Source organism: Carassius gibelio, chromosome A14 (genome assembly GCF_023724105.1).
Source record: "Carassius gibelio isolate Cgi1373 ecotype wild population from Czech Republic chromosome A14, carGib1.2-hapl.c, whole genome shotgun sequence".
Classification (NCBI taxonomy): Eukaryota; Metazoa; Chordata; class Actinopteri; order Cypriniformes; family Cyprinidae; genus Carassius; species Carassius gibelio.
The window spans coordinates 23,876,222-23,904,148 of NC_068384.1; the positions used below are offsets into that span (position 1 = coordinate 23,876,222).

Below are 27,927 nucleotides of genomic sequence, written 5' to 3' on the forward strand. Positions count from 1 at the left end.
TAGGAGATGGTTAGGAGTTGTTAGGACATAGACCACGTGATGTTCGTACTTGTGTTAGGAATTAGTTCGGAAGTGTTAGGACTTATTCAAAATGTGTTAGGAAGTGTTAGGAAGTGTTCAGCAGTCCGATCGCCGGAAGGTACGGCCACCTCGTCACTTGTGCGAGTTCCTGACTGCTCTCTGGGCTCGGGTGGTTTTCATGAAGGACCTCTTAGCACTGTGATGCCGAAGCTCACCCTGGAAACCAAAGTATAGTTAATTTTTGTACATGTACGCTGAGATATGCCTACAGTTGAACACGTAGAATTTCAAAGCATATTCCATTTGTTTGAGCTTTCGAATGCAGAAGGTTAAACACTTGCGCTCTAGAAAGTTTGACCTTTGTCCAGCACCTGCTGCATTTTCCATCATTTATGACTGATGTTCTTTGTACTCTTAAAAGCTGAGCTTGCTCCTATCTCATGACCCTCAGACAAGCGCTTGTCATTGTGGCCCTCTGTCGTTCTGGTCTCCGTTGCCGTTTTGAGAGAACACCTGAGTCTAGCAAAGGGTAGCACATTTGACACAGGACCTCCCTCAGAACTTGCACTCCCTGCACTCGTCAGTATCCTACACAACCCCCAGCGGCCTCGTCAAACAGAATCTATACTGACCCAAACCGCGAGCTTTACCACTCCACCCCTTTTTGCCAAGATACCAATAAGTCTCTTCCCCCAGGGCTTCGAGAAAGCAACTCACAAACCTCTTTAAGTAAAGGGAGAGCAGCAAATAAGGCTTCTCGTACACACTGCCTACTGGATTCGTAGACACACCACGCAGTTTTGAGCTAATTACCACCCTGTCGTTCCACGTCCACATGGGTCCAGTTGAAAGGTCGCGACCTTTGACACCATTCTTTCGCAGAGGCAATATTGTAGCCTATGAGGCTCATCCGAGGCGCGATCATTGCTGGTTGAAAACTTTACCCAATACCCCGCCAGGATGACTTGAAATACAGTCAGCCTTGGCAATTTTTGCCAGCTTCTTTTGAAGCTTATTGTGTTGTTGAAGAACAGGTCTCGTCCCTTTAAATAGTACTTCCGTTATTTAACACAGCTGATTCAGATCATCGACCCTTTTGGATCGCACTGCATGAGGTGAACGTGGAACAAAAGGAAAGTGCACCAAATGTTCAGAGCAGATGTACCTGCAGAGCAAGGAACGACGAGGATGGGATTCGAACCCACGCGTGCAGAGCACAATGGATTAGCAGTCCATCGCCTTAACCACTCGGCCACCTCGTCACTTGTGCGAGTACCTGACTGAACTCTGGGCTGGGGTGGTTTTCATGAAGGACCTCTTAGCACTGTGATGTCGAAGCTCACCATGGAAACCAAAGTATAGTTAATTTTTGTACATGTACGCTGAGATATGCCTACAGTTGAACACGTAGAATTTCAAAGCATATTCCATTTGTTTGAGCTTTCGAATGCAGAAGGTTAAACACTTGCGCTCTAGAAAGTTTGAACTTTGTCCAGCACCTGCTGCATTTTTCATCATTTATGACTGATGTTCTTTGTACTCTTAAAAGCTGAGCTTGCTCCTATCTCATGACCCTCAGACAAGCGCTTGTCATTGTGGCCCTCTGTCGTTCTGGTCTCCGTTGCCGTTTTGAGAGAACACCTGAGTCTAGCAAAGGGTAGCACATTTGACACAGGACCTCCCTCAGAACTTGCACTCCCTGCACTCGTCAGTATCCTACCCAACCCCCCAGGGGCCTCGTCAAACAGAATCTATACTGACCCAAACCGCGAGCTTTACCACTCCACCCCTTTTTGCCAAGATACCAATAAGTCTCTTCCCCCAGGGCTTCGAGAAAGCAACTCACAAACCTCTTTAAGTAAAGGGAGAGCAGCAAATAAGGCTTCTCGTACATACTGCCTACTGGATTCGTAGACACACCACGCAGTTTGGAGCCAATCACCACCCTGTCGTTCCACGTCCACATGGGTCCAGTTGAAAGGTCGCGACCTTTGACACCATTCTTTCGCAGAGGCAATATTGTAGCCTATGAGGCTCATCCGAGGCGCGATCATTGCTGGTTGAAAACTTTACCCAATACCCCGCCAGGATGACTTGAAATACAGTCAGCCTTGGCAATTTTTGCCAGCTTCTTTTGAAGCTTATTGTGTTGTTGAAGAACAGGTCTCGTCCCTTTAAATAGTACTTCCGTTATTTAACACAGCTGATTCAGATCATCGACCCTTTTGGATCGCACTGCATGAGGTGAAGGTGGAACAAAAGGAAAGTGCACCAAATGTGCAGAGCAGATGATCGAGCAGAGCAAGGAACGACGAGGATGGGATTCGAACCCACGCATGCAGAGCACAATGGATTAGCAGTCCATCGCCTTAACCACTCGGCCACCTCGTCACTTGTGCGAGTTCCTGACTGCTCTCTGGGCTCGGGTGGTTTTCATGAAGGACCTCTTAGCACTGTGATGTCGAAGCTCACCCTGGAAACCAAAGTATAGTTAATTTTTGTACATGTACGCTGAGATATGCCTACAGTTGAACACGTAGAATTTCAAAGCATATTCCATTTGTTTGAGCTTTCGAATGCAGAAGGTTAAACACTTGCGCTCTAGAAAGTTTGAACTTTGTCCAGCACCTGCTGCATTTTCCATCATTTATGACTGATGTTCTTTGTACTCTTAAAAGCTGAGCTTGCTCCTATCTCATGACCCTCAGACAAGCGCTTGTCATTGTGGCCCTCTGTCGTTCTGGTCTCCGTTGCCGTTTTGAGAGAACACCTGAGTCTAGCAAAGGGTAGCACATTTGACACAGGACCTCCCTCAGAACTTGCACTCCCTGCACTCGTCAGTATCCTACACAACCCCCAGCGGCCTCGTCAAACAGAATCTATACTGACCCAAACCGCGAGCTTTACCACTCCACCCCTTTTTGCCAAGATACCAATAAGTCTCTTCCCCCAGGGCTTCGAGAAAGCAACTCACAAACCTCTTTAAGTAAAGGGAGAGCAGCAAATAAGGCTTCTCGTACACACTGCCTACTGGATTCGTAGACACACCACGCAGTTTTGAGCTAATTACCACCCTGTCGTTCCACGTCCACATGGGTCCAGTTGAAAGGTCGCGACCTTTGACACCATTCTTTCGCAGAGGCAATATTGTAGCCTATGAGGCTCATCCGAGGCGCGATCATTGCTGGTTGAAAACTTTACCCAATACCCCGCCAGGATGACTTGAAATACAGTCAGCCTTGGCAATTTTTGCCAGCTTCTTTTGAAGCTTATTGTGTTGTTGAAGAACAGGTCTCGTCCCTTTAAATAGTACTTCCGTTATTTAACACAGCTGATTCAGATCATCGACCCTTTTGGATCGCACTGCATGAGGTGAACGTGGAACAAAAGGAAAGTGCACCAAATGTTCAGAGCAGATGAACCTGCAGAGCAAGGAACGACGAGGATGGGATTCGAACCCACGCGTGCAGAGCACAATGGATTAGCAGTCCATCGCCTTAACCACTCGGCCACCTCGTCACTTGTGCGAGTACCTGACTGAACTCTGGGCTGGGGTGGTTTTCATGAAGGACCTCTTAGCACTGTGATGTCGAAGCTCACCATGGAAACCAAAGTATAGTTAATTTTTGTACATGTACGCTGAGATATGCCTACAGTTGAACACGTAGAATTTCAAAGCATATTCCATTTGTTTGAGCTTTCGAATGCAGAAGGTTAAACACTTGCGCTCTAGAAAGTTTGAACTTTGTCCAGCACCTGCTGCATTTTTCATCATTTATGACTGATGTTCTTTGTACTCTTAAAAGCTGAGCTTGCTCCTATCTCATGACCCTCAGACAAGCGCTTGTCATTGTGGCCCTCTGTCGTTCTGGTCTCCGTTGCCGTTTTGAGAGAACACCTGAGTCTAGCAAAGGGTAGCACATTTGACACAGGACCTCCCTCAGAACTTGCACTCCCTGCACTCGTCAGTATCCTACACAACCCCCAGCGGCCTCGTCAAACAGAATCTATACTGACCCAAACCGCGAGCTTTACCACTCCACCCCTTTTTGCCAAGATACCAATAAGTCTCTTCCCCCAGGGCTTCGAGAAAGCAACTCACAAACCTCTTTAAGTAAAGGGAGAGCAGCAAATAAGGCTTCTCGTACACACTGCCTACTGGATTCGTAGACACACCACGCAGTTTGGAGCTAATTAACACCCTGTCGTTCCACGTCCACATGGGTCCAGTTGAAAGGTCGCAACCTTTGACACCATTCTTTCGCAGAGGCAATATTGTAGCCTATGAGGCTCATCCGAGGCGCGATCATTGCTGGTTGGAAACTTTACCCAATACCCCGCCAGGATGACTTGAAATACAGTCAGCCTTGGCAATTTTTGCCAGCTTCTTTTGAAGCTTATTGTGTTGTTGAAGAACAGGTCTCGTCCCTTTAAATAGTACTTCCGTTATTTAACACAGCTGATTCAGATCATCGACCCTTTTGGATCGCACTGCATGAGGTGAACGTGGAACAAAAGGAAAGTGCACCAAATGTTCAGAGCAGATGAACCTGCAGAGCAAGGAACGACGAGGATGGGATTCAAACCCACGCGTGCAGAGCACAATGGATTAGCAGTCCATCGCCTTAACCACTCGGCCACCTCGTCACTTGTGCGAGTACCTGACTGAACTCTGGGCTGGGGTGGTTTTCATGAAGGACCTCTTAGCACTGTGATGTCGAAGCTCACCATGGAAACCAAAGTATAGTTAATTTTTGTACATGTACGCTGAGATATGCCTACAGTTGAACACGTAGAATTTCAAAGCATATTCCATTTGTTTGAGCTTTCGAATGCAGAAGGTTAAACACTTGCGCTCTAGAAAGTTTGAACTTTGTCCAGCACCTGCTGCATTTTTCATCATTTATGACTGATGTTCTTTGTACTCTTAAAAGCTGAGCTTGCTCCTATCTCATGACCCTCAGACAAGCGCTTGTCATTGTGGCCCTCTGTCGTTCTGGTCTCCGTTGCCGTTTTGAGAGAACACCTGAGTCTAGCAAAGGGTAGCACATTTGACACAGGACCTCCCTCAGAACTTGCACTCCCTGCACTCGTCAGTATCCTACCCAACCCCCCAGGGGCCTCGTCAAACAGAATCTATACTGACCCAAACCGCGAGCTTTACCACTCCACCCCTTTTTGCCAAGATACCAATAAGTCTCTTCCCCCAGGGCTTCGAGAAAGCAACTCACAAACCTCTTTAAGTAAAGGGAGAGCAGCAAATAAGGCTTCTCGTACATACTGCCTACTGGATTCGTAGACACACCACGCAGTTTGGAGCCAATCACCACCCTGTCGTTCCACGTCCACATGGGTCCAGTTGAAAGGTCGCGACCTTTGACACCATTCTTTCGCAGAGGCAATATTGTAGCCTATGAGGCTCATCCGAGGCGCGATCATTGCTGGTTGAAAACTTTACCCAATACCCCGCCAGGATGACTTGAAATACAGTCAGCCTTGGCAATTTTTGCCAGCTTCTTTTGAAGCTTATTGTGTTGTTGAAGAACAGGTCTCGTCCCTTTAAATAGTACTTCCGTTATTTTACACAGCTGATTCAGATCATCGACCCTTTTGGATCGCACTGCATGAGGTGAACGTGGAACAAAAGGAAAGTGCACCAAATGTGCAGAGCAGATGAACGAGCAGAGCAAGGAACGACGAGGATGGGATTCGAACCCACGCGTGCAGAGCACAATGGATTAGCAGTCCATCGCCTTAACCACTCGGCCACCTCGTCACTTGTGCGAGTTCCTGACTGCTCTCTGGGCTCGGGTGGTTTTCATGAAGGACCTCTTAGCACTGTGATGTCGAAGCTCACCCTGGAAACCAAAGTATAGTTAATTTTTGTACATGTACGCTGAGATATGCCTACAGTTGAACACGTAGAATTTCAAAGCATATTCCATTTGTTTGAGCTTTCGAATGCAGAAGGTTAAACACTTGCGCTCTAGAAAGTTTGAACTTTGTCCAGCACCTGCTGCATTTTCCATCATTTATGACTGATGTTCTTTGTACTCTTAAAAGCTGAGCTTGCTCCTATCTCATGACCCTCAGACAAGCGCTTGTCATTGTGGCCCTCTGTCGTTCTGGTCTCCGTTGCCGTTTTGAGAGAACACCTGAGTCTAGCAAAGGGTAGCACATTTGACACAGGACCTCCCTCAGAACTTGCACTCCCTGCACTCGTCAGTATCCTACACAACCCCCAGCGGCCTCGTCAAACAGAATCTATACTGACCCAAACCGCGAGCTTTACCACTCCACCCCTTTTTGCCAAGATACCAATAAGTCTCTTCCCCCAGGGCTTCGAGAAAGCAACTCACAAACCTCTTTAAGTAAAGGGAGAGCAGCAAATAAGGCTTCTCGTACACACTGCCTACTGGATTCGTAGACACACCACGCAGTTTTGAGCTAATTACCACCCTGTCGTTCCACGTCCACATGGGTCCAGTTGAAAGGTCGCGACCTTTGACACCATTCTTTCGCAGAGGCAATATTGTAGCCTATGAGGCTCATCCGAGGCGCGATCATTGCTGGTTGAAAACTTTACCCAATACCCCGCCAGGATGACTTGAAATACAGTCAGCCTTGGCAATTTTTGCCAGCTTCTTTTGAAGCTTATTGTGTTGTTGAAGAACAGGTCTCGTCCCTTTAAATAGTACTTCCGTTATTTAACACAGCTGATTCAGATCATCGACCCTTTTGGATCGCACTGCATGAGGTGAACGTGGAACAAAAGGAAAGTGCACCAAATGTTCAGAGCAGATGAACCTGCAGAGCAAGGAACGACGAGGATGGGATTCGAACCCACGCGTGCAGAGCACAATGGATTAGCAGTCCATCGCCTTAACCACTCGGCCACCTCGTCACTTGTGCGAGTACCTGACTGAACTCTGGGCTGGGGTGGTTTTCATGAAGGACCTCTTAGCACTGTGATGTCGAAGCTCACCATGGAAACCAAAGTATAGTTAATTTTTGTACATGTACGCTGAGATATGCCTACAGTTGAACACGTAGAATTTCAAAGCATATTCCATTTGTTTGAGCTTTCGAATGCAGAAGGTTAAACACTTGCGCTCTAGAAAGTTTGAACTTTGTCCAGCACCTGCTGCATTTTTCATCATTTATGACTGATGTTCTTTGTACTCTTAAAAGCTGAGCTTGCTCCTATCTCATGACCCTCAGACAAGCGCTTGTCATTGTGGCCCTCTGTCGTTCTGGTCTCCGTTGCCGTTTTGAGAGAACACCTGAGTCTAGCAAAGGGTAGCACATTTGACACAGGACCTCCCTCAGAACTTGCACTCCCTGCACTCGTCAGTATCCTACACAACCCCCAGCGGCCTCGTCAAACAGAATCTATACTGACCCAAACCGCGAGCTTTACCACTCCACCCCTTTTTGCCAAGATACCAATAAGTCTCTTCCCCCAGGGCTTCGAGAAAGCAACTCACAAACCTCTTTAAGTAAAGGGAGAGCAGCAAATAAGGCTTCTCGTACACACTGCCTACTGGATTCGTAGACACACCACGCAGTTTGGAGCTAATTAACACCCTGTCGTTCCACGTCCACATGGGTCCAGTTGAAAGGTCGCAACCTTTGACACCATTCTTTCGCAGAGGCAATATTGTAGCCTATGAGGCTCATCCGAGGCGCGATCATTGCTGGTTGGAAACTTTACCCAATACCCCGCCAGGATGACTTGAAATACAGTCAGCCTTGGCAATTTTTGCCAGCTTCTTTTGAAGCTTATTGTGTTGTTGAAGAACAGGTCTCGTCCCTTTAAATAGTACTTCCGTTATTTAACACAGCTGATTCAGATCATCGACCCTTTTGGATCGCACTGCATGAGGTGAACGTGGAACAAAAGGAAAGTGCACCAAATGTTCAGAGCAGATGAACCTGCAGAGCAAGGAACGACGAGGATGGGATTCAAACCCACGCGTGCAGAGCACAATGGATTAGCAGTCCATCGCCTTAACCACTCGGCCACCTCGTCACTTGTGCGAGTACCTGACTGAACTCTGGGCTGGGGTGGTTTTCATGAAGGACCTCTTAGCACTGTGATGTCGAAGCTCACCATGGAAACCAAAGTATAGTTAATTTTTGTACATGTACGCTGAGATATGCCTACAGTTGAACACGTAGAATTTCAAAGCATATTCCATTTGTTTGAGCTTTCGAATGCAGAAGGTTAAACACTTGCGCTCTAGAAAGTTTGAACTTTGTCCAGCACCTGCTGCATTTTTCATCATTTATGACTGATGTTCTTTGTACTCTTAAAAGCTGAGCTTGCTCCTATCTCATGACCCTCAGACAAGCGCTTGTCATTGTGGCCCTCTGTCGTTCTGGTCTCCGTTGCCGTTTTGAGAGAACACCTGAGTCTAGCAAAGGGTAGCACATTTGACACAGGACCTCCCTCAGAACTTGCACTCCCTGCACTCGTCAGTATCCTACCCAACCCCCCAGGGGCCTCGTCAAACAGAATCTATACTGACCCAAACCGCGAGCTTTACCACTCCACCCCTTTTTGCCAAGATACCAATAAGTCTCTTCCCCCAGGGCTTCGAGAAAGCAACTCACAAACCTCTTTAAGTAAAGGGAGAGCAGCAAATAAGGCTTCTCGTACATACTGCCTACTGGATTCGTAGACACACCACGCAGTTTGGAGCCAATCACCACCCTGTCGTTCCACGTCCACATGGGTCCAGTTGAAAGGTCGCGACCTTTGACACCATTCTTTCGCAGAGGCAATATTGTAGCCTATGAGGCTCATCCGAGGCGCGATCATTGCTGGTTGAAAACTTTACCCAATACCCCGCCAGGATGACTTGAAATACAGTCAGCCTTGGCAATTTTTGCCAGCTTCTTTTGAAGCTTATTGTGTTGTTGAAGAACAGGTCTCGTCCCTTTAAATAGTACTTCCGTTATTTTACACAGCTGATTCAGATCATCGACCCTTTTGGATCGCACTGCATGAGGTGAACGTGGAACAAAAGGAAAGTGCACCAAATGTGCAGAGCAGATGAACGAGCAGAGCAAGGAACGACGAGGATGGGATTCAAACCCACGCGTGCAGAGCACAATGGATTAGCAGTCCATCGCCTTAACCACTCGGCCACCTCGTCACTTGTGCGAGTACCTGACTGAACTCTGGGCTGGGGTGGTTTTCATGAAGGACCTCTTAGCACTGTGATGTCGAAGCTCACCATGGAAACCAAAGTATAGTTAATTTTTGTACATGTACGCTGAGATATGCCTACAGTTGAACACGTAGAATTTCAAAGCATATTCCATTTGTTTGAGCTTTCGAATGCAGAAGGTTAAACACTTGCGCTCTAGAAAGTTTGAACTTTGTCCAGCACCTGCTGCATTTTTCATCATTTATGACTGATGTTCTTTGTACTCTTAAAAGCTGAGCTTGCTCCTATCTCATGACCCTCAGACAAGCGCTTGTCATTGTGGCCCTCTGTCGTTCTGGTCTCCGTTGCCGTTTTGAGAGAACACCTGAGTCTAGCAAAGGGTAGCACATTTGACACAGGACCTCCCTCAGAACTTGCACTCCCTGCACTCGTCAGTATCCTACCCAACCCCCCAGGGGCCTCGTCAAACAGAATCTATACTGACCCAAACCGCGAGCTTTACCACTCCACCCCTTTTTGCCAAGATACCAATAAGTCTCTTCCCCCAGGGCTTCGAGAAAGCAACTCACAAACCTCTTTAAGTAAAGGGAGAGCAGCAAATAAGGCTTCTCGTACATACTGCCTACTGGATTCGTAGACACACCACGCAGTTTGGAGCCAATCACCACCCTGTCGTTCCACGTCCACATGGGTCCAGTTGAAAGGTCGCGACCTTTGACACCATTCTTTCGCAGAGGCAATATTGTAGCCTATGAGGCTCATCCGAGGCGCGATCATTGCTGGTTGAAAACTTTACCCAATACCCCGCCAGGATGACTTGAAATACAGTCAGCCTTGGCAATTTTTGCCAGCTTCTTTTGAAGCTTATTGTGTTGTTGAAGAACAGGTCTCGTCCCTTTAAATAGTACTTCCGTTATTTTACACAGCTGATTCAGATCATCGACCCTTTTGGATCGCACTGCATGAGGTGAACGTGGAACAAAAGGAAAGTGCACCAAATGTGCAGAGCAGATGAACGAGCAGAGCAAGGAACGACGAGGATGGGATTCGAACCCACGCGTGCAGAGCACAATGGATTAGCAGTCCATCGCCTTAACCACTCGGCCACCTCGTCACTTGTGCGAGTTCCTGACTGCTCTCTGGGCTCGGGTGGTTTTCATGAAGGACCTCTTAGCACTGTGATGTCGAAGCTCACCCTGGAAACCAAAGTATAGTTAATTTTTGTACATGTACGCTGAGATATGCCTACAGTTGAACACGTAGAATTTCAAAGCATATTCCATTTGTTTGAGCTTTCGAATGCAGAAGGTTAAACACTTGCGCTCTAGAAAGTTTGAACTTTGTCCAGCACCTGCTGCATTTTCCATCATTTATGACTGATGTTCTTTGTACTCTTAAAAGCTGAGCTTGCTCCTATCTCATGACCCTCAGACAAGCGCTTGTCATTGTGGCCCTCTGTCGTTCTGGTCTCCGTTGCCGTTTTGAGAGAACACCTGAGTCTAGCAAAGGGTAGCACATTTGACACAGGACCTCCCTCAGAACTTGCACTCCCTGCACTCGTCAGTATCCTACACAACCCCCAGCGGCCTCGTCAAACAGAATCTATACTGACCCAAACCGCGAGCTTTACCACTCCACCCCTTTTTGCCAAGATACCAATAAGTCTCTTCCCCCAGGGCTTCGAGAAAGCAACTCACAAACCTCTTTAAGTAAAGGGAGAGCAGCAAATAAGGCTTCTCGTACACACTGCCTACTGGATTCGTAGACACACCACGCAGTTTTGAGCTAATTACCACCCTGTCGTTCCACGTCCACATGGGTCCAGTTGAAAGGTCGCGACCTTTGACACCATTCTTTCGCAGAGGCAATATTGTAGCCTATGAGGCTCATCCGAGGCGCGATCATTGCTGGTTGAAAACTTTACCCAATACCCCGCCAGGATGACTTGAAATACAGTCAGCCTTGGCAATTTTTGCCAGCTTCTTTTGAAGCTTATTGTGTTGTTGAAGAACAGGTCTCGTCCCTTTAAATAGTACTTCCGTTATTTAACACAGCTGATTCAGATCATCGACCCTTTTGGATCGCACTGCATGAGGTGAACGTGGAACAAAAGGAAAGTGCACCAAATGTTCAGAGCAGATGAACCTGCAGAGCAAGGAACGACGAGGATGGGATTCGAACCCACGCGTGCAGAGCACAATGGATTAGCAGTCCATCGCCTTAACCACTCGGCCACCTCGTCACTTGTGCGAGTACCTGACTGAACTCTGGGCTGGGGTGGTTTTCATGAAGGACCTCTTAGCACTGTGATGTCGAAGCTCACCATGGAAACCAAAGTATAGTTAATTTTTGTACATGTACGCTGAGATATGCCTACAGTTGAACACGTAGAATTTCAAAGCATATTCCATTTGTTTGAGCTTTCGAATGCAGAAGGTTAAACACTTGCGCTCTAGAAAGTTTGAACTTTGTCCAGCACCTGCTGCATTTTTCATCATTTATGACTGATGTTCTTTGTACTCTTAAAAGCTGAGCTTGCTCCTATCTCATGACCCTCAGACAAGCGCTTGTCATTGTGGCCCTCTGTCGTTCTGGTCTCCGTTGCCGTTTTGAGAGAACACCTGAGTCTAGCAAAGGGTAGCACATTTGACACAGGACCTCCCTCAGAACTTGCACTCCCTGCACTCGTCAGTATCCTACACAACCCCCAGCGGCCTCGTCAAACAGAATCTATACTGACCCAAACCGCGAGCTTTACCACTCCACCCCTTTTTGCCAAGATACCAATAAGTCTCTTCCCCCAGGGCTTCGAGAAAGCAACTCACAAACCTCTTTAAGTAAAGGGAGAGCAGCAAATAAGGCTTCTCGTACACACTGCCTACTGGATTCGTAGACACACCACGCAGTTTGGAGCTAATTAACACCCTGTCGTTCCACGTCCACATGGGTCCAGTTGAAAGGTCGCAACCTTTGACACCATTCTTTCGCAGAGGCAATATTGTAGCCTATGAGGCTCATCCGAGGCGCGATCATTGCTGGTTGGAAACTTTACCCAATACCCCGCCAGGATGACTTGAAATACAGTCAGCCTTGGCAATTTTTGCCAGCTTCTTTTGAAGCTTATTGTGTTGTTGAAGAACAGGTCTCGTCCCTTTAAATAGTACTTCCGTTATTTAACACAGCTGATTCAGATCATCGACCCTTTTGGATCGCACTGCATGAGGTGAACGTGGAACAAAAGGAAAGTGCACCAAATGTTCAGAGCAGATGAACCTGCAGAGCAAGGAACGACGAGGATGGGATTCAAACCCACGCGTGCAGAGCACAATGGATTAGCAGTCCATCGCCTTAACCACTCGGCCACCTCGTCACTTGTGCGAGTACCTGACTGAACTCTGGGCTGGGGTGGTTTTCATGAAGGACCTCTTAGCACTGTGATGTCGAAGCTCACCATGGAAACCAAAGTATAGTTAATTTTTGTACATGTACGCTGAGATATGCCTACAGTTGAACACGTAGAATTTCAAAGCATATTCCATTTGTTTGAGCTTTCGAATGCAGAAGGTTAAACACTTGCGCTCTAGAAAGTTTGAACTTTGTCCAGCACCTGCTGCATTTTTCATCATTTATGACTGATGTTCTTTGTACTCTTAAAAGCTGAGCTTGCTCCTATCTCATGACCCTCAGACAAGCGCTTGTCATTGTGGCCCTCTGTCGTTCTGGTCTCCGTTGCCGTTTTGAGAGAACACCTGAGTCTAGCAAAGGGTAGCACATTTGACACAGGACCTCCCTCAGAACTTGCACTCCCTGCACTCGTCAGTATCCTACCCAACCCCCCAGGGGCCTCGTCAAACAGAATCTATACTGACCCAAACCGCGAGCTTTACCACTCCACCCCTTTTTGCCAAGATACCAATAAGTCTCTTCCCCCAGGGCTTCGAGAAAGCAACTCACAAACCTCTTTAAGTAAAGGGAGAGCAGCAAATAAGGCTTCTCGTACATACTGCCTACTGGATTCGTAGACACACCACGCAGTTTGGAGCCAATCACCACCCTGTCGTTCCACGTCCACATGGGTCCAGTTGAAAGGTCGCGACCTTTGACACCATTCTTTCGCAGAGGCAATATTGTAGCCTATGAGGCTCATCCGAGGCGCGATCATTGCTGGTTGAAAACTTTACCCAATACCCCGCCAGGATGACTTGAAATACAGTCAGCCTTGGCAATTTTTGCCAGCTTCTTTTGAAGCTTATTGTGTTGTTGAAGAACAGGTCTCGTCCCTTTAAATAGTACTTCCGTTATTTTACACAGCTGATTCAGATCATCGACCCTTTTGGATCGCACTGCATGAGGTGAACGTGGAACAAAAGGAAAGTGCACCAAATGTGCAGAGCAGATGAACGAGCAGAGCAAGGAACGACGAGGATGGGATTCGAACCCACGCGTGCAGAGCACAATGGATTAGCAGTCCATCGCCTTAACCACTCGGCCACCTCGTCACTTGTGCGAGTTCCTGACTGCTCTCTGGGCTCGGGTGGTTTTCATGAAGGACCTCTTAGCACTGTGATGTCGAAGCTCACCCTGGAAACCAAAGTATAGTTAATTTTTGTACATGTACGCTGAGATATGCCTACAGTTGAACACGTAGAATTTCAAAGCATATTCCATTTGTTTGAGCTTTCGAATGCAGAAGGTTAAACACTTGCGCTCTAGAAAGTTTGAACTTTGTCCAGCACCTGCTGCATTTTCCATCATTTATGACTGATGTTCTTTGTACTCTTAAAAGCTGAGCTTGCTCCTATCTCATGACCCTCAGACAAGCGCTTGTCATTGTGGCCCTCTGTCGTTCTGGTCTCCGTTGCCGTTTTGAGAGAACACCTGAGTCTAGCAAAGGGTAGCACATTTGACACAGGACCTCCCTCAGAACTTGCACTCCCTGCACTCGTCAGTATCCTACACAACCCCCAGCGGCCTCGTCAAACAGAATCTATACTGACCCAAACCGCGAGCTTTACCACTCCACCCCTTTTTGCCAAGATACCAATAAGTCTCTTCCCCCAGGGCTTCGAGAAAGCAACTCACAAACCTCTTTAAGTAAAGGGAGAGCAGCAAATAAGGCTTCTCGTACACACTGCCTACTGGATTCGTAGACACACCACGCAGTTTTGAGCTAATTAACACCCTGTCGTTCCACGTCCACATGGGTCCAGTTGAAAGGTCGCGACCTTTGACACCATTCTTTCGCAGAGGCAATATTGTAGCCTATGAGGCTCATCCGAGGCGCGATCATTGCTGGTTGAAAACTTTACCCAATACCCCGCCAGGATGACTTGAAATACAGTCAGCCTTGGCAATTTTTGCCAGCTTCTTTTGAAGCTTATTGTGTTGTTGAAGAACAGGTCTCGTCCCTTTAAATAGTACTTCCGTTATTTAACACAGCTGATTCAGATCATCGACCCTTTTGGATCGCACTGCATGAGGTGAACGTGGAACAAAAGGAAAGTGCACCAAATATTCAGAGCAGATGAACCTGCAGAGCAAGGAACGACGAGGATGGGATTCGAACCCACGCGTGCAGAGCACAATGAATTAGCAGTCCATCGCCTTAACCACTCGGCCACCTCGTCACTTGTGCGAGTACCTGACTGAACTCTGGGCTGGGGTGGTTTTCATGAAGGACCTCTTAGCACTGTGATGTCGAAGCTCACCATGGAAACCAAAGTATAGTTAATTTTTGTACATGTACGCTGAGATATGCCTACAGTTGAACACGTAGAATTTCAAAGCATATTCCATTTGTTTGAGCTTTCGAATGCAGAAGGTTAAACACTTGCGCTCTAGAAAGTTTGAACTTTGTCCAGCACCTGCTGCATTTTTCATCATTTATGACTGATGTTCTTTGTACTCTTAAAAGCTGAGCTTGCTCCTATCTCATGACCCTCAGACAAGCGCTTGTCATTGTGGCCCTCTGTCGTTCTGGTCTCCGTTGCCGTTTTGAGAGAACGCCTGAGTCTAGCAAAGGGTAGCACATTTGACACAGGACCTCCCTCAGAACTTGCACTCCCTGCACTCGTCAGTATCCTACCCAACCCCCCAGGGGCCTCGTCAAACAGAATCTATACTGACCCAAACCGCGAGCTTTACCACTCCACCCCTTTTTGCCAAGATACCAATAAGTCTCTTCCCCCAGGGCTTCGAGAAAGCAACTCACAAACCTCTTTAAGTAAAGGGAGAGCAGCAAATAAGGCTTCTCGTACATACTGCCTACTGGATTCGTAGACACACCACGCAGTTTGGAGCCAATCACCACCCTGTCGTTCCACGTCCACATGGGTCCAGTTGAAAGGTCGCGACCTTTGACACCATTCTTTCGCAGAGGCAATATTGTAGCCTATGAGGCTCATCCGAGGCGCGATCATTGCTGGTTGAAAACTTTACCCAATACCCCGCCAGGATGACTTGAAATACAGTCAGCCTTGGCAATTTTTGCCAGCTTCTTTTGAAGCTTATTGTGTTGTTGAAGAACAGGTCTCGTCCCTTTAAATAGTACTTCCGTTATTTAACACAGCTGATTCAGATCATCGACCCTTTTGGATCGCACTGCATGAGGTGAACGTGGAACAAAAGGAAAGTGCACCAAATGTCCAGATGAACGAGCAGAGCAAGGAACGACGAGGATGGGATTCGAACCCACGCGTGCAGAGCACAATGGATTAGCAGTCCATCGCCTTAACCACTCGGCCACCTGGTCACTTGTGCGAGTTCCTGACTGCTCTCTGGGCTCGGGTGGTTTTCATGAAGGACCTCTTAGCACTGTGATGCCGAAGCTCACCCTGGAAACCAAAGTATAGTTAATTTTTGTACATGTACGCTGAGATATGCCTACAGTTGAACACGTAGAATTTCAAAGCATATTCCATTTGTTTGAGCTTTCGAATGCAGAAGGTAAACACTTGCACTCTAGAAAGTTTGAACTTTGTCCAGCACCTGCTGCATTTTCCATCATTTATGACTGATGTTCTTTGTACTCTTAAAAGCTGAGCTTGCTCCTATCTCATGACCCTCAGACAAGCGCTTGTCATTGTGGCCCTCTGTCGTTCTGGTCTCCGTTGCCGTTTTGAGAGAACACCTGAGTCTAGCAAAGGGTAGCACATTTGACACAGGACCTCCCTCAGAACTTGCACTCCCTGCACTCGTCAGTATCCTACACAACCCCCAGCGGCCTCGTCAAACAGAATCTATACTGACCCAAACCGCGAGCTTTACCACTCCACCCCTTTTTGCCAAGATACCAATAAGTCTCTTCCCCCAGGGCTTCGAGAAAGCAACTCACAAACCTCTTTAAGTAAAGGGAGAGCAGCAAATAAGGCTTCTCGTACACACTGCCTACTGGATTCGTAGACACACCACGCAGTTTTGAGCTAATTAACACCCTGTCGTTCCACGTCCACATGGGTCCAGTTGAAAGGTCGCGACCTTTGACACCATTCTTTCGCAGAGGCAATATTGTAGCCTATGAGGCTCATCCGAGGCGCGATCATTGCTGGTTGAAAACTTTACCCAATACCCCGCCAGGATGACTTGAAATACAGTCAGCCTTGGCAATTTTTGCCAGCTTCTTTTGAAGCTTATTGTGTTGTTGAAGAACAGGTCTCGTCCCTTTAAATAGTACTTCCGTTATTTAACACAGCTGATTCAGATCATCGACCCTTTTGGATCGCACTGCATGAGGTGAACGTGGAACAAAAGGAAAGTGCACCAAATGTTCAGAGCAGATGAACCTGCAGAGCAAGGAACGACGAGGATGGGATTCGAACCCACGCGTGCAGAGCACAATGGATTAGCAGTCCATCGCCTTAACCACTCGGCCACCTCGTCACTTGTGCGAGTACCTGACTGAACTCTGGGCTGGGGTGGTTTTCATGAAGGACCTCTTAGCACTGTGATGTCGAAGCTCACCATGGAAACCAAAGTATAGTTAATTTTTGTACATGTACGCTGAGATATGCCTACAGTTGAACACGTAGAATTTCAAAGCATATTCCATTTGTTTGAGCTTTCGAATGCAGAAGGTTAAACACTTGCGCTCTAGAAAGTTTGAACTTTGTCCAGCACCTGCTGCATTTTCCATCATTTATGACTGATGTTCTTTGTACTCTTAAAAGCTGAGCTTGCTCCTATCTCATGACCCTCAGACAAGCGCTTGTCATTGTGGCCCTCTGTCGTTCTGGTCTCCGTTGCCGTTTTGAGAGAACACCTGAGTCTAGCAAAGGGTAGCACATTTGACACAGGACCTCCCTCAGAACTTGCACTCCCTGCACTCGTCAGTATCCTACACAACCCCCAGCGGCCTCGTCAAACAGAATCTATACTGACCCAAACCGCGAGCTTTACCACTCCACCCCTTTTTGCCAAGATACCAATAAGTCTCTTCCCCCAGGGCTTCGAGAAAGCAACTCACAAACCTCTTTAAGTAAAGGGAGAGCAGCAAATAAGGCTTCTCGTACACACTGCCTACTGGATTCGTAGACACACCACGCAGTTTTGAGCTAATTAACACCCTGTCGTTCCACGTCCACATGGGTCCAGTTGAAAGGTCGCGACCTTTGACACCATTCTTTCGCAGAGGCAATATTGTAGCCTATGAGGCTCATCCGAGGCGCGATCATTGCTGGTTGAAAACTTTACCCAATACCCCGCCAGGATGACTTGAAATACAGTCAGCCTTGGCAATTTTTGCCAGCTTCTTTTGAAGCTTATTGTGTTGTTGAAGAACAGGTCTCGTCCCTTTAAATAGTACTTCCGTTATTTAACACAGCTGATTCAGATCATCGACCCTTTTGGATCGCACTGCATGAGGTGAACGTGGAACAAAAGGAAAGTGCACCAAATGTTCAGAGCAGATGAACCTGCAGAGCAAGGAACGACGAGGATGGGATTCGAACCCACGCGTGCAGAGCACAATGGATTAGCAGTCCATCGCCTTAACCACTCGGCCACCTCGTCACTTGTGCGAGTACCTGACTGAACTCTGGGCTGGGGTGGTTTTCATGAAGGACCTCTTAGCACTGTGATGTCGAAGCTCACCATGGAAACCAAAGTATAGTTAATTTTTGTACATGTACGCTGAGATATGCCTACAGTTGAACACGTAGAATTTCAAAGCATATTCCATTTGTTTGAGCTTTCGAATGCAGAAGGTTAAACACTTGCGCTCTAGAAAGTTTGAACTTTGTCCAGCACCTGTTGCATTTTTCATCATTTATGACTGATGTTCTTTGTACTCTTAAAAGCTGAGCTTGCTCCTATCTCATGACCCTCAGACAAGCGCTTGTCATTGTGGCCCTCTGTCGTTCTGGTCTCCGTTGCCGTTTTGAGAGAACACCTGAGTCTAGCAAAGGGTAGCACATTTGACACAGGACCTCCCTCAGAACTTGCACTCCCTGCACTCGTCAGTATCCTACCCAACCCCCCAGGGGCCTCGTCAAACAGAATCTATACTGACCCAAACCGCGAGCTTTACCACTCCACCCCTTTTTGCCAAGATACCAATAAGTCTCTTCCCCCAGGGCTTCGAGAAAGCAACTCACAAACCTCTTTAAGTAAAGGGAGAGCAGCAAATAAGGCTTCTCGTACATACTGCCTACTGGATTCGTAGACACACCACGCAGTTTGGAGCCAATCACCACCCTGTCGTTCCACGTCCACATGGGTCCAGTTGAAAGGTCGCGACCTTTGACACCATTCTTTCGCAGAGGCAATATTGTAGCCTATGAGGCTCATCCGAGGCGCGATCATTGCTGGTTGAAAACTTTACCCAATACCCCGCCAGGATGACTTGAAATACAGTCAGCCTTGGCAATTTTTGCCAGCTTCTTTTGAAGCTTATTGTGTTGTTGAAGAACAGGTCTCGTCCCTTTAAATAGTACTTCCGTTATTTTACACAGCTGATTCAGATCATCGACCCTTTTGGATCGCACTGCATGAGGTGAACGTGGAACAAAAGGAAAGTGCACCAAATGTGCAGAGCAGATGAACGAGCAGAGCAAGGAACGACGAGGATGGGATTCGAACCCACGCGTGCAGAGCACAATGGATTAGCAGTCCATCGCCTTAACCACTCGGCCACCTCGTCACTTGTGCGAGTTCCTGACTGCTCTCTGGGCTCGGGTGGTTTTCATGAAGGACCTCTTAGCACTGTGATGTCGAAGCTCACCCTGGAAACCAAAGTATAGTTAATTTTTGTACATGTACGCTGAGATATGCCTACAGTTGAACACGTAGAATTTCAAAGCATATTCCATTTGTTTGAGCTTTCGAATGCAGAAGGTTAAACACTTGCGCTCTAGAAAGTTTGAACTTTGTCCAGCACCTGCTGCATTTTCCATCATTTATGACTGATGTTCTTTGTACTCTTAAAAGCTGAGCTTGCTCCTATCTCATGACCCTCAGACAAGCGCTTGTCATTGTGGCCCTCTGTCGTTCTGGTCTCCGTTGCCGTTTTGAGAGAACACCTGAGTCTAGCAAAGGGTAGCACATTTGACACAGGACCTCCCTCAGAACTTGCACTCCCTGCACTCGTCAGTATCCTACACAACCCCCAGCTGCCTCGTCAAACAGAATCTATACTGACCCAAACCGCGAGCTTTACCACTCCACCCCTTTTTGCCAAGATACCAATAAGTCTCTTCCCCCAGGGCTTCGAGAAAGCAACTCACAAACCTCTTTAAGTAAAGGGAGAGCAGCAAATAAGGCTTCTCGTACATACTGCCTACTGGATTCGTAGACACACCACGCAGTTTGGAGCCAATCACCACCCTGTCGTTCCACGTCCACATGGGTCCAGTTGAAAGGTCGCGACCTTTGACACCATTCTTTCGCAGAGGCAATATTGTAGCCTATGAAGCTCATCCGAGGCGCGATCATTGCTGGTTGAAAACTTTACCCAATACCCCGCCAGGATGACTTGAAATACAGTCAGCCTTGGCAATTTTTGCCAGCTTCTTTTGAAGCTTATTGTGTTGTTGAAGAACAGGTCTCGTCCCTTTAAATAGTACTTCCGTTATTTAACACAGCTGATTCAGATCATCGACCCTTTTGGATCGCACTGCATGAGGTGAAGGTGGAACAAAAGGAAAGTGCACCAAATGTGCAGAGCAGATGAACGAGCAGAGCAAGGAACGACGAGGATGGGATTCGAACCCACGCGTGCAGAGCACAATGGATTAGCAGTCCATCGCCTTAACCACTCGTCCACCTCGTCACTTGTGCGAGTTCCTGACTGCTCTCTGGGCTCGGGTGGTTTTCATGAAGGACCTCTTAGCACTGTGATGTCGAAGCTCACCATGGAAACCAAAGTATAGTTAATTTTTGTACATGTACGCTGAGATATGCCTACAGTTGAACACGTAGAATTTCAAAGCATATTCCATTTGTTTGAGCTTTCGAATGCAGAAGGTTAAACACTTGCGCTCTAGAAAGTTTGAACTTTGTCCAGCACCTGTTGCATTTTTCATCATTTATGACTGATGTTCTTTGTACTCTTAAAAGCTGAGCTTGCTCCTATCTCATGACCCTCAGACAAGCGCTTGTCATTGTGGCCCTCTGTCGTTCTGGTCTCCGTTGCCGTTTTGAGAGAACACCTGAGTCTAGCAAAGGGTAGCACATTTGACACAGGACCTCCCTCAGAACTTGCACTCCCTGCACTCGTCAGTATCCTACCCAACCCCCCAGGGGCCTCGTCAAACAGAATCTATACTGACCCAAACCGCGAGCTTTACCACTCCACCCCTTTTTGCCAAGATACCAATAAGTCTCTTCCCCCAGGGCTTCGAGAAAGCAACTCACAAACCTCTTTAAGTAAAGGGAGAGCAGCAAATAAGGCTTCTCGTACATACTGCCTACTGGATTCGTAGACACACCACGCAGTTTGGAGCCAATCACCACCCTGTCGTTCCACGTCCACATGGGTCCAGTTGAAAGGTCGCGACCTTTGACACCATTCTTTCGCAGAGGCAATATTGTAGCCTATGAGGCTCATCCGAGGCGCGATCATTGCTGGTTGAAAACTTTACCCAATACCCCGCCAGGATGACTTGAAATACAGTCAGCCTTGGCAATTTTTGCCAGCTTCTTTTGAAGCTTATTGTGTTGTTGAAGAACAGGTCTCGTCCCTTTAAATAGTACTTCCGTTATTTAACACAGCTGATTCAGATCATCGACCCTTTTGGATCGCACTGCATGAGGTGAAGGTGGAACAAAAGGAAAGTGCACCAAATGTGCAGAGCAGATGAACGAGCAGAGCAAGGAACGACGAGGATGGGATTCGAACCCACGCGTGCAGAGCACAATGGATTAGCAGTCCATCGCCTTAACCACTCGGCCACCTCGTCACTTGTGCGAGTTCCTGACTGCTCTCTGGGCTCGGGTGGTTTTCATGAAGGACCTCTTAGCACTGTGATGTCGAAGCTCACCCTGGAAACCAAAGTATAGTTAATTTTTGTACATGTACGCTGAGATATGCCTACAGTTGAACACGTAGAATTTCAAAGCATATTCCATTTGTTTGAGCTTTCGAATGCAGAAGGTTAAACACTTGCGCTCTAGAAAGTTTGAACTTTGTCCAGCACCTGCTGCATTTTCCATCATTTATGACTGATGTTCTTTGTACTCTTAAAAGCTGAGCTTGCTCCTATCTCATGACCCTCAGACAAGCGCTTGTCATTGTGGCCCTCTGTCGTTCTGGTCTCCGTTGCCGTTTTGAGAGAACACCTGAGTCTAGCAAAGGGTAGCACATTTGACACAGGACCTCCCTCAGAACTTGCACTCCCTGCACTCGTCAGTATCCTACACAACCCCCAGCTGCCTCGTCAAACAGAATCTATACTGACCCAAACCGCGAGCTTTACCACTCCACCCCTTTTTGCCAAGATACCAATAAGTCTCTTCCCCCAGGGCTTCGAGAAAGCAACTCACAAACCTCTTTAAGTAAAGGGAGAGCAGCAAATAAGGCTTCTCGTACATACTGCCTACTGGATTCGTAGACACACCACGCAGTTTGGAGCCAATCACCACCCTGTCGTTCCACGTCCACATGGGTCCAGTTGAAAGGTCGCGACCTTTGACACCATTCTTTCGCAGAGGCAATATTGTAGCCTATGAAGCTCATCCGAGGCGCGATCATTGCTGGTTGAAAACTTTACCCAATACCCCGCCAGGATGACTTGAAATACAGTCAGCCTTGGCAATTTTTGCCAGCTTCTTTTGAAGCTTATTGTGTTGTTGAAGAACAGGTCTCGTCCCTTTAAATAGTACTTCCGTTATTTAACACAGCTGATTCAGATCATCGACCCTTTTGGATCGCACTGCATGAGGTGAAGGTGGAACAAAAGGAAAGTGCACCAAATGTGCAGAGCAGATGAACGAGCAGAGCAAGGAACGACGAGGATGGGATTCGAACCCACGCGTGCAGAGCACAATGGATTAGCAGTCCATCGCCTTAACCACTCGGCCACCTCGTCACTTGTGCGAGTTCCTGACTGCTCTCTGGGCTCGGGTGGTTTTCATGAAGGACCTCTTAGCACTGTGATGTCGAAGCTCACCATGGAAACCAAAGTATAGTTAATTTTTGTACATGTACGCTGAGATATGCCTACAGTTGAACACGTAGAATTTCAAAGCATATTCCATTTGTTTGAGCTTTCGAATGCAGAAGGTTAAACACTTGCGCTCTAGAAAGTTTGAACTTTGTCCAGCACCTGTTGCATTTTTCATCATTTATGACTGATGTTCTTTGTACTCTTAAAAGCTGAGCTTGCTCCTATCTCATGACCCTCAGACAAGCGCTTGTCATTGTGGCCCTCTGTCGTTCTGGTCTCCGTTGCCGTTTTGAGAGAACACCTGAGTCTAGCAAAGGGTAGCACATTTGACACAGGACCTCCCTCAGAACTTGCACTCCCTGCACTCGTCAGTATCCTACCCAACCCCCCAGGGGCCTCGTCAAACAGAATCTATACTGACCCAAACCGCGAGCTTTACCACTCCACCCCTTTTTGCCAAGATACCAATAAGTCTCTTCCCCCAGGGCTTCGAGAAAGCAACTCACAAACCTCTTTAAGTAAAGGGAGAGCAGCAAATAAGGCTTCTCGTACATACTGCCTACTGGATTCGTAGACACACCACGCAGTTTGGAGCCAATCACCACCCTGTCGTTCCACGTCCACATGGGTCCAGTTGAAAGGTCGCGACCTTTGACACCATTCTTTCGCAGAGGCAATATTGTAGCCTATGAAGCTCATCCGAGGCGCGATCATTGCTGGTTGAAAACTTTACCCAATAGCCCGCCAGGATGACTTGAAATACAGTCAGCCTTGGCAATTTTTGCCAGCTTCTTTTGAAGCTTATTGTGTTGTTGAAGAACAGGTCTCGTCCCTTTAAATAGTACTTCCGTTATTTAACACAGCTGATTCAGATCATCGACCCTTTTGGATCGCACTGCATGAGGTGAAGGTGGAACAAAAGGAAAGTGCACCAAATGTGCAGAGCAGATGAACGAGCAGAGCAAGGAACGACGAGGATGGGATTCGAACCCACGCGTGCAGAGCACAATGGATTAGCAGTCCATCGCCTTAACCACTCGTCCACCTCGTCACTTGTGCGAGTTCCTGACTGCTCTCTGGGCTCGGGTGGTTTTCATGAAGGACCTCTTAGCACTGTGATGTTGAAGCTCACCATGGAAACCAAAGTATAGTTAATTTTTGTACATGTACGCTGAGATATGCCTACAGTTGAACACGTAGAATTTCAAAGCATATTCCATTTGTTTGAGCTTTCGAATGCAGAAGGTTAAACACTTGCGCTCTAGAAAGTTTGAACTTTGTCCAGCACCTGTTGCATTTTTCATCATTTATGACTGATGTTCTTTGTACTCTTAAAAGCTGAGCTTGCTCCTATCTCATGACCCTCAGACAAGCGCTTGTCATTGTGGCCCTCTGTCGTTCTGGTCTCCGTTGCCGTTTTGAGAGAACACCTGAGTCTAGCAAAGGGTAGCACATTTGACACAGGACCTCCCTCAGAACTTGCACTCCCTGCACTCGTCAGTATCCTACCCAACCCCCCAGGGGCCTCGTCAAACAGAATCTATACTGACCCAAACCGCGAGCTTTACCACTCCACCCCTTTTTGCCAAGATACCAATAAGTCTCTTCCCCCAGGGCTTCGAGAAAGCAACTCACAAACCTCTTTAAGTAAAGGGAGAGCAGCAAATAAGGCTTCTCGTACATACTGCCTACTGGATTCGTAGACACACCACGCAGTTTGGAGCCAATCACCACCCTGTCGTTCCACGTCCACATGGGTCCAGTTGAAAGGTCGCGACCTTTGACACCATTCTTTCGCAGAGGCAATATTGTAGCCTATGAGGCTCATCCGAGGCGCGATCATTGCTGGTTGAAAACTTTACCCAATACCCCGCCAGGATGACTTGAAATACAGTCAGCCTTGGCAATTTTTGCCAGCTTCTTTTGAAGCTTATTGTGTTGTTGAAGAACAGGTCTCGTCCCTTTAAATAGTACTTCCGTTATTTAACACAGCTGATTCAGATCATCGACCCTTTTGGATCGCACTGCATGAGGTGAAGGTGGAACAAAAGGAAAGTGCACCAAATGTGCAGAGCAGATGAACGAGCAGAGCAAGGAACGACGAGGATGGGATTCGAACCCACGCGTGCAGAGCACAATGGATTAGCAGTCCATCGCCTTAACCACTCGTCCACCTCGTCACTTGTGCGAGTTCCTGACTGCTCTCTGGGCTCGGGTGGTTTTCATGAAGGACCTCTTAGCACTGTGATGTCGAAGCTCACCATGGAAACCAAAGTATAGTTAATTTTTGTACATGTACGCTGAGATATGCCTACAGTTGAACACGTAGAATTTCAAAGCATATTCCATTTGTTTGAGCTTTCGAATGCAGAAGGTTAAACACTTGCGCTCTAGAAAGTTTGAACTTTGTCCAGCACCTGTTGCATTTTTCATCATTTATGACTGATGTTCTTTGTACTCTTAAAAGCTGAGCTTGCTCCTATCTCATGACCCTCAGACAAGCGCTTGTCATTGTGGCCCTCTGTCGTTCTGGTCTCCGTTGCCGTTTTGAGAGAACACCTGAGTCTAGCAAAGGGTAGCACATTTGACACAGGACCTCCCTCAGAACTTGCACTCCCTGCACTCGTCAGTATCCTACCCAACCCCCCAGGGGCCTCGTCAAACAGAATCTATACTGACCCAAACCGCGAGCTTTACCACTCCACCCCTTTTTGCCAAGATACCAATAAGTCTCTTCCCCCAGGGCTTCGAGAAAGCAACTCACAAACCTCTTTAAGTAAAGGGAGAGCAGCAAATAAGGCTTCTCGTACATACTGCCTACTGGATTCGTAGACACACCACGCAGTTTGGAGCCAATCACCACCCTGTCGTTCCACGTCCACATGGGTCCAGTTGAAAGGTCGCGACCTTTGACACCATTCTTTCGCAGAGGCAATATTGTAGCCTATGAGGCTCATCCGAGGCGCGATCATTGCTGGTTGAAAACTTTACCCAATACCCCGCCAGGATGACTTGAAATACAGTCAGCCTTGGCAATTTTTGCCAGCTTCTTTTGAAGCTTATTGTGTTGTTGAAGAACAGGTCTCGTCCCTTTAAATAGTACTTCCGTTATTTTACACAGCTGATTCAGATCATCGACCCTTTTGGATCGCACTGCATGAGGTGAACGTGGAACAAAAGGAAAGTGCACCAAATGTGCAGAGCAGATGAACGAGCAGAGCAAGGAACGACGAGGATGGGATTCGAACCCACGCGTGCAGAGCACAATGGATTAGCAGTCCATCTCCTTAACCACTCGGCCACCTCGTCACTTGTGCGAGTTCCTGACTGCTCTCTGGGCTCGGGTGGTTTTCATGAAGGACCTCTTAGCACTGTGATGTCGAAGCTCACCCTGGAAACCAAAGTATAGTTAATTTTTGTACATGTACGCTGAGATATGCCTACAGTTGAACACGTAGAATTTCAAAGCATATTCCATTTGTTTGAGCTTTCGAATGCAGAAGGTTAAACACTTGCGCTCTAGAAAGTTTGAACTTTGTCCAGCACCTGCTGCATTTTCCATCATTTATGACTGATGTTCTTTGTACTCTTAAAAGCTGAGCTTGCTCCTATCTCATGACCCTCAGACAAGCGCTTGTCATTGTGGCCCTCTGTCGTTCTGGTCTCCGTTGCCGTTTTGAGAGAACACCTGAGTCTAGCAAAGGGTAGCACATTTGACACAGGACCTCCCTCAGAACTTGCACTCCCTGCACTCGTCAGTATCCTACACAACCCCCAGCGGCCTCGTCAAACAGAATCTATACTGACCCAAACCGCGAGCTTTACCACTCCACCCCTTTTTGCCAAGATACCAATAAGTCTCTTCCCCCAGGGCTTCGAGAAAGCAACTCACAAACCTCTTTAAGTAAAGGGAGAGCAGCAAATAAGGCTTCTCGTACACACTGCCTACTGGATTCGTAGACACACCACGCAGTTTTGAGCTAATTAACACCCTGTCGTTCCACGTCCACATGGGTCCAGTTGAAAGGTCGCGACCTTTGACACCATTCTTTCGCAGAGGCAATATTGTAGCCTATGAGGCTCATCCGAGGCGCGATCATTGCTGGTTGAAAACTTTACCCAATACCCCGCCAGGATGACTTGAAATACAGTCAGCCTTGGCAATTTTTGCCAGCTTCTTTTGAAGCTTATTGTGTTGTTGAAGAACAGGTCTCGTCCCTTTAAATAGTACTTCCGTTATTTAACACAGCTGATTCAGATCATCGACCCTTTTGGATCGCACTGCATGAGGTGAACGTGGAACAAAAGGAAAGTGCACCAAATGTTCAGAGCAGATGAACCTGCAGAGCAAGGAACGACGAGGATGGGATTCGAACCCACGCGTGCAGAGCACAATGGATTAGCAGTCCATCGCCTTAACCACTCGGCCACCTCGTCACTTGTGCGAGTACCTGACTGAACTCTGGGCTGGGGTGGTTTTCATGAAGGACCTCTTAGCACTGTGATGTCGAAGCTCACCATGGAAACCAAAGTATAGTTAATTTTTGTACATGTACGCTGAGATATGCCTACAGTTGAACACGTAGAATTTCAAAGCATATTCCATTTGTTTGAGCTTTCGAATGCAGAAGGTTAAACACTTGCGCTCTAGAAAGTTTGAACTTTGTCCAGCACCTGCTGCATTTTTCATCATTTATGACTGATGTTCTTTGTACTCTTAAAAGCTGAGCTTGCTCCTATCTCATGACCCTCAGACAAGCGCTTGTCATTGTGGCCCTCTGTCGTTCTGGTCTCCGTTGCCGTTTTGAGAGAACACCTGAGTCTAGCAAAGGGTAGCACATTTGACACAGGACCTCCCTCAGAACTTGCACTCCCTGCACTCGTCAGTATCCTACCCAACCCCCCAGGGGCCTCGTCAAACAGAATCTATACTGACCCAAACCGCGAGCTTTACCACTCCACCCCTTTTTGCCAAGATACCAATAAGTCTCTTCCCCCAGGGCTTCGAGAAAGCAACTCACAAACCTCTTTAAGTAAAGGGAGAGCAGCAAATAAGGCTTCTCGTACATACTGCCTACTGGATTCGTAGACACACCACGCAGTTTGGAGCCAATCACCACCCTGTCGTTCCA

At 47.4% G+C, this 27,927-nt stretch overlaps 48 non-coding genes across 48 annotated transcripts; 24 read left to right on the forward strand and 24 right to left on the reverse strand.

The window, feature by feature from the left end:
• Nucleotides 1–891: 891 nt before the first annotated feature.
• On the forward strand, nt 892–1,032 carry LOC128027850 (U4 spliceosomal RNA). The gene has a single exon (XR_008186848.1). It is a non-coding gene; the product is annotated as a U4 spliceosomal RNA (small nuclear RNA).
• Nucleotides 1,033–1,201: 169 nt separating this feature from the next.
• trnas-gcu (transfer RNA serine (anticodon GCU)) lies at nt 1,202–1,283 on the reverse strand. The gene has a single exon. It is a non-coding gene; the product is annotated as a tRNA-Ser (tRNA).
• Nucleotides 1,284–2,020: 737 nt separating this feature from the next.
• LOC128027851 (U4 spliceosomal RNA) lies at nt 2,021–2,161 on the forward strand. The gene has a single exon (XR_008186849.1). It is a non-coding gene; the product is annotated as a U4 spliceosomal RNA (small nuclear RNA).
• Nucleotides 2,162–2,330: 169 nt separating this feature from the next.
• On the reverse strand, nt 2,331–2,412 carry trnas-gcu (transfer RNA serine (anticodon GCU)). Its single transcript has one exon. It is a non-coding gene; the product is annotated as a tRNA-Ser (tRNA).
• Nucleotides 2,413–3,148: 736 nt separating this feature from the next.
• Nucleotides 3,149–3,289, forward strand: LOC128027853 (U4 spliceosomal RNA). The gene has a single exon (XR_008186850.1). It is a non-coding gene; the product is annotated as a U4 spliceosomal RNA (small nuclear RNA).
• Nucleotides 3,290–3,458: 169 nt separating this feature from the next.
• Nucleotides 3,459–3,540, reverse strand: trnas-gcu (transfer RNA serine (anticodon GCU)). Its single transcript has one exon. It is a non-coding gene; the product is annotated as a tRNA-Ser (tRNA).
• Nucleotides 3,541–4,276: 736 nt separating this feature from the next.
• On the forward strand, nt 4,277–4,417 carry LOC128028095 (U4 spliceosomal RNA). The gene has a single exon (XR_008187080.1). It is a non-coding gene; the product is annotated as a U4 spliceosomal RNA (small nuclear RNA).
• A 169-nt stretch (nt 4,418–4,586) lies between these two features.
• On the reverse strand, nt 4,587–4,668 carry trnas-gcu (transfer RNA serine (anticodon GCU)). Its single transcript has one exon. It is a non-coding gene; the product is annotated as a tRNA-Ser (tRNA).
• Nucleotides 4,669–5,405: 737 nt separating this feature from the next.
• LOC128027854 (U4 spliceosomal RNA) lies at nt 5,406–5,546 on the forward strand. Its single transcript, XR_008186851.1, has one exon. It is a non-coding gene; the product is annotated as a U4 spliceosomal RNA (small nuclear RNA).
• A 169-nt stretch (nt 5,547–5,715) lies between these two features.
• On the reverse strand, nt 5,716–5,797 carry trnas-gcu (transfer RNA serine (anticodon GCU)). Its single transcript has one exon. It is a non-coding gene; the product is annotated as a tRNA-Ser (tRNA).
• A 736-nt stretch (nt 5,798–6,533) lies between these two features.
• On the forward strand, nt 6,534–6,674 carry LOC128027855 (U4 spliceosomal RNA). Its single transcript, XR_008186852.1, has one exon. It is a non-coding gene; the product is annotated as a U4 spliceosomal RNA (small nuclear RNA).
• Nucleotides 6,675–6,843: 169 nt separating this feature from the next.
• On the reverse strand, nt 6,844–6,925 carry trnas-gcu (transfer RNA serine (anticodon GCU)). The gene has a single exon. It is a non-coding gene; the product is annotated as a tRNA-Ser (tRNA).
• Nucleotides 6,926–7,661: 736 nt separating this feature from the next.
• LOC128028096 (U4 spliceosomal RNA) lies at nt 7,662–7,802 on the forward strand. The gene has a single exon (XR_008187081.1). It is a non-coding gene; the product is annotated as a U4 spliceosomal RNA (small nuclear RNA).
• Nucleotides 7,803–7,971: 169 nt separating this feature from the next.
• trnas-gcu (transfer RNA serine (anticodon GCU)) lies at nt 7,972–8,053 on the reverse strand. The gene has a single exon. It is a non-coding gene; the product is annotated as a tRNA-Ser (tRNA).
• A 737-nt stretch (nt 8,054–8,790) lies between these two features.
• On the forward strand, nt 8,791–8,931 carry LOC128027856 (U4 spliceosomal RNA). The gene has a single exon (XR_008186853.1). It is a non-coding gene; the product is annotated as a U4 spliceosomal RNA (small nuclear RNA).
• A 169-nt stretch (nt 8,932–9,100) lies between these two features.
• On the reverse strand, nt 9,101–9,182 carry trnas-gcu (transfer RNA serine (anticodon GCU)). Its single transcript has one exon. It is a non-coding gene; the product is annotated as a tRNA-Ser (tRNA).
• Nucleotides 9,183–9,919: 737 nt separating this feature from the next.
• LOC128027858 (U4 spliceosomal RNA) lies at nt 9,920–10,060 on the forward strand. Its single transcript, XR_008186855.1, has one exon. It is a non-coding gene; the product is annotated as a U4 spliceosomal RNA (small nuclear RNA).
• A 169-nt stretch (nt 10,061–10,229) lies between these two features.
• On the reverse strand, nt 10,230–10,311 carry trnas-gcu (transfer RNA serine (anticodon GCU)). Its single transcript has one exon. It is a non-coding gene; the product is annotated as a tRNA-Ser (tRNA).
• Nucleotides 10,312–11,047: 736 nt separating this feature from the next.
• LOC128027859 (U4 spliceosomal RNA) lies at nt 11,048–11,188 on the forward strand. Its single transcript, XR_008186856.1, has one exon. It is a non-coding gene; the product is annotated as a U4 spliceosomal RNA (small nuclear RNA).
• Nucleotides 11,189–11,357: 169 nt separating this feature from the next.
• Nucleotides 11,358–11,439, reverse strand: trnas-gcu (transfer RNA serine (anticodon GCU)). The gene has a single exon. It is a non-coding gene; the product is annotated as a tRNA-Ser (tRNA).
• Nucleotides 11,440–12,175: 736 nt separating this feature from the next.
• LOC128028097 (U4 spliceosomal RNA) lies at nt 12,176–12,316 on the forward strand. The gene has a single exon (XR_008187082.1). It is a non-coding gene; the product is annotated as a U4 spliceosomal RNA (small nuclear RNA).
• Nucleotides 12,317–12,485: 169 nt separating this feature from the next.
• Nucleotides 12,486–12,567, reverse strand: trnas-gcu (transfer RNA serine (anticodon GCU)). Its single transcript has one exon. It is a non-coding gene; the product is annotated as a tRNA-Ser (tRNA).
• A 737-nt stretch (nt 12,568–13,304) lies between these two features.
• Nucleotides 13,305–13,445, forward strand: LOC128027860 (U4 spliceosomal RNA). Its single transcript, XR_008186857.1, has one exon. It is a non-coding gene; the product is annotated as a U4 spliceosomal RNA (small nuclear RNA).
• Nucleotides 13,446–13,614: 169 nt separating this feature from the next.
• On the reverse strand, nt 13,615–13,696 carry trnas-gcu (transfer RNA serine (anticodon GCU)). Its single transcript has one exon. It is a non-coding gene; the product is annotated as a tRNA-Ser (tRNA).
• Nucleotides 13,697–14,432: 736 nt separating this feature from the next.
• Nucleotides 14,433–14,573, forward strand: LOC128027861 (U4 spliceosomal RNA). The gene has a single exon (XR_008186858.1). It is a non-coding gene; the product is annotated as a U4 spliceosomal RNA (small nuclear RNA).
• A 169-nt stretch (nt 14,574–14,742) lies between these two features.
• Nucleotides 14,743–14,824, reverse strand: trnas-gcu (transfer RNA serine (anticodon GCU)). The gene has a single exon. It is a non-coding gene; the product is annotated as a tRNA-Ser (tRNA).
• Nucleotides 14,825–15,561: 737 nt separating this feature from the next.
• LOC128027862 (U4 spliceosomal RNA) lies at nt 15,562–15,702 on the forward strand. Its single transcript, XR_008186859.1, has one exon. It is a non-coding gene; the product is annotated as a U4 spliceosomal RNA (small nuclear RNA).
• Nucleotides 15,703–15,866: 164 nt separating this feature from the next.
• On the reverse strand, nt 15,867–15,948 carry trnas-gcu (transfer RNA serine (anticodon GCU)). The gene has a single exon. It is a non-coding gene; the product is annotated as a tRNA-Ser (tRNA).
• A 735-nt stretch (nt 15,949–16,683) lies between these two features.
• LOC128027863 (U4 spliceosomal RNA) lies at nt 16,684–16,824 on the forward strand. The gene has a single exon (XR_008186860.1). It is a non-coding gene; the product is annotated as a U4 spliceosomal RNA (small nuclear RNA).
• Nucleotides 16,825–16,993: 169 nt separating this feature from the next.
• On the reverse strand, nt 16,994–17,075 carry trnas-gcu (transfer RNA serine (anticodon GCU)). The gene has a single exon. It is a non-coding gene; the product is annotated as a tRNA-Ser (tRNA).
• Nucleotides 17,076–17,811: 736 nt separating this feature from the next.
• On the forward strand, nt 17,812–17,952 carry LOC128027864 (U4 spliceosomal RNA). Its single transcript, XR_008186861.1, has one exon. It is a non-coding gene; the product is annotated as a U4 spliceosomal RNA (small nuclear RNA).
• Nucleotides 17,953–18,121: 169 nt separating this feature from the next.
• Nucleotides 18,122–18,203, reverse strand: trnas-gcu (transfer RNA serine (anticodon GCU)). Its single transcript has one exon. It is a non-coding gene; the product is annotated as a tRNA-Ser (tRNA).
• Nucleotides 18,204–18,940: 737 nt separating this feature from the next.
• Nucleotides 18,941–19,081, forward strand: LOC128027865 (U4 spliceosomal RNA). Its single transcript, XR_008186862.1, has one exon. It is a non-coding gene; the product is annotated as a U4 spliceosomal RNA (small nuclear RNA).
• A 169-nt stretch (nt 19,082–19,250) lies between these two features.
• Nucleotides 19,251–19,332, reverse strand: trnas-gcu (transfer RNA serine (anticodon GCU)). Its single transcript has one exon. It is a non-coding gene; the product is annotated as a tRNA-Ser (tRNA).
• A 736-nt stretch (nt 19,333–20,068) lies between these two features.
• LOC128028116 (U4 spliceosomal RNA) lies at nt 20,069–20,209 on the forward strand. Its single transcript, XR_008187101.1, has one exon. It is a non-coding gene; the product is annotated as a U4 spliceosomal RNA (small nuclear RNA).
• A 169-nt stretch (nt 20,210–20,378) lies between these two features.
• Nucleotides 20,379–20,460, reverse strand: trnas-gcu (transfer RNA serine (anticodon GCU)). The gene has a single exon. It is a non-coding gene; the product is annotated as a tRNA-Ser (tRNA).
• Nucleotides 20,461–21,197: 737 nt separating this feature from the next.
• LOC128027866 (U4 spliceosomal RNA) lies at nt 21,198–21,338 on the forward strand. The gene has a single exon (XR_008186863.1). It is a non-coding gene; the product is annotated as a U4 spliceosomal RNA (small nuclear RNA).
• A 169-nt stretch (nt 21,339–21,507) lies between these two features.
• On the reverse strand, nt 21,508–21,589 carry trnas-gcu (transfer RNA serine (anticodon GCU)). Its single transcript has one exon. It is a non-coding gene; the product is annotated as a tRNA-Ser (tRNA).
• Nucleotides 21,590–22,325: 736 nt separating this feature from the next.
• LOC128028117 (U4 spliceosomal RNA) lies at nt 22,326–22,466 on the forward strand. Its single transcript, XR_008187102.1, has one exon. It is a non-coding gene; the product is annotated as a U4 spliceosomal RNA (small nuclear RNA).
• A 169-nt stretch (nt 22,467–22,635) lies between these two features.
• On the reverse strand, nt 22,636–22,717 carry trnas-gcu (transfer RNA serine (anticodon GCU)). Its single transcript has one exon. It is a non-coding gene; the product is annotated as a tRNA-Ser (tRNA).
• A 737-nt stretch (nt 22,718–23,454) lies between these two features.
• LOC128028119 (U4 spliceosomal RNA) lies at nt 23,455–23,595 on the forward strand. Its single transcript, XR_008187104.1, has one exon. It is a non-coding gene; the product is annotated as a U4 spliceosomal RNA (small nuclear RNA).
• A 169-nt stretch (nt 23,596–23,764) lies between these two features.
• Nucleotides 23,765–23,846, reverse strand: trnas-gcu (transfer RNA serine (anticodon GCU)). The gene has a single exon. It is a non-coding gene; the product is annotated as a tRNA-Ser (tRNA).
• A 737-nt stretch (nt 23,847–24,583) lies between these two features.
• Nucleotides 24,584–24,724, forward strand: LOC128027867 (U4 spliceosomal RNA). Its single transcript, XR_008186864.1, has one exon. It is a non-coding gene; the product is annotated as a U4 spliceosomal RNA (small nuclear RNA).
• A 169-nt stretch (nt 24,725–24,893) lies between these two features.
• On the reverse strand, nt 24,894–24,975 carry trnas-gcu (transfer RNA serine (anticodon GCU)). Its single transcript has one exon. It is a non-coding gene; the product is annotated as a tRNA-Ser (tRNA).
• A 737-nt stretch (nt 24,976–25,712) lies between these two features.
• Nucleotides 25,713–25,853, forward strand: LOC128027869 (U4 spliceosomal RNA). The gene has a single exon (XR_008186866.1). It is a non-coding gene; the product is annotated as a U4 spliceosomal RNA (small nuclear RNA).
• Nucleotides 25,854–26,022: 169 nt separating this feature from the next.
• trnas-gcu (transfer RNA serine (anticodon GCU)) lies at nt 26,023–26,104 on the reverse strand. The gene has a single exon. It is a non-coding gene; the product is annotated as a tRNA-Ser (tRNA).
• Nucleotides 26,105–26,840: 736 nt separating this feature from the next.
• On the forward strand, nt 26,841–26,981 carry LOC128027870 (U4 spliceosomal RNA). Its single transcript, XR_008186867.1, has one exon. It is a non-coding gene; the product is annotated as a U4 spliceosomal RNA (small nuclear RNA).
• Nucleotides 26,982–27,150: 169 nt separating this feature from the next.
• On the reverse strand, nt 27,151–27,232 carry trnas-gcu (transfer RNA serine (anticodon GCU)). The gene has a single exon. It is a non-coding gene; the product is annotated as a tRNA-Ser (tRNA).
• Nucleotides 27,233–27,927: the final 695 nt, after the last annotated feature.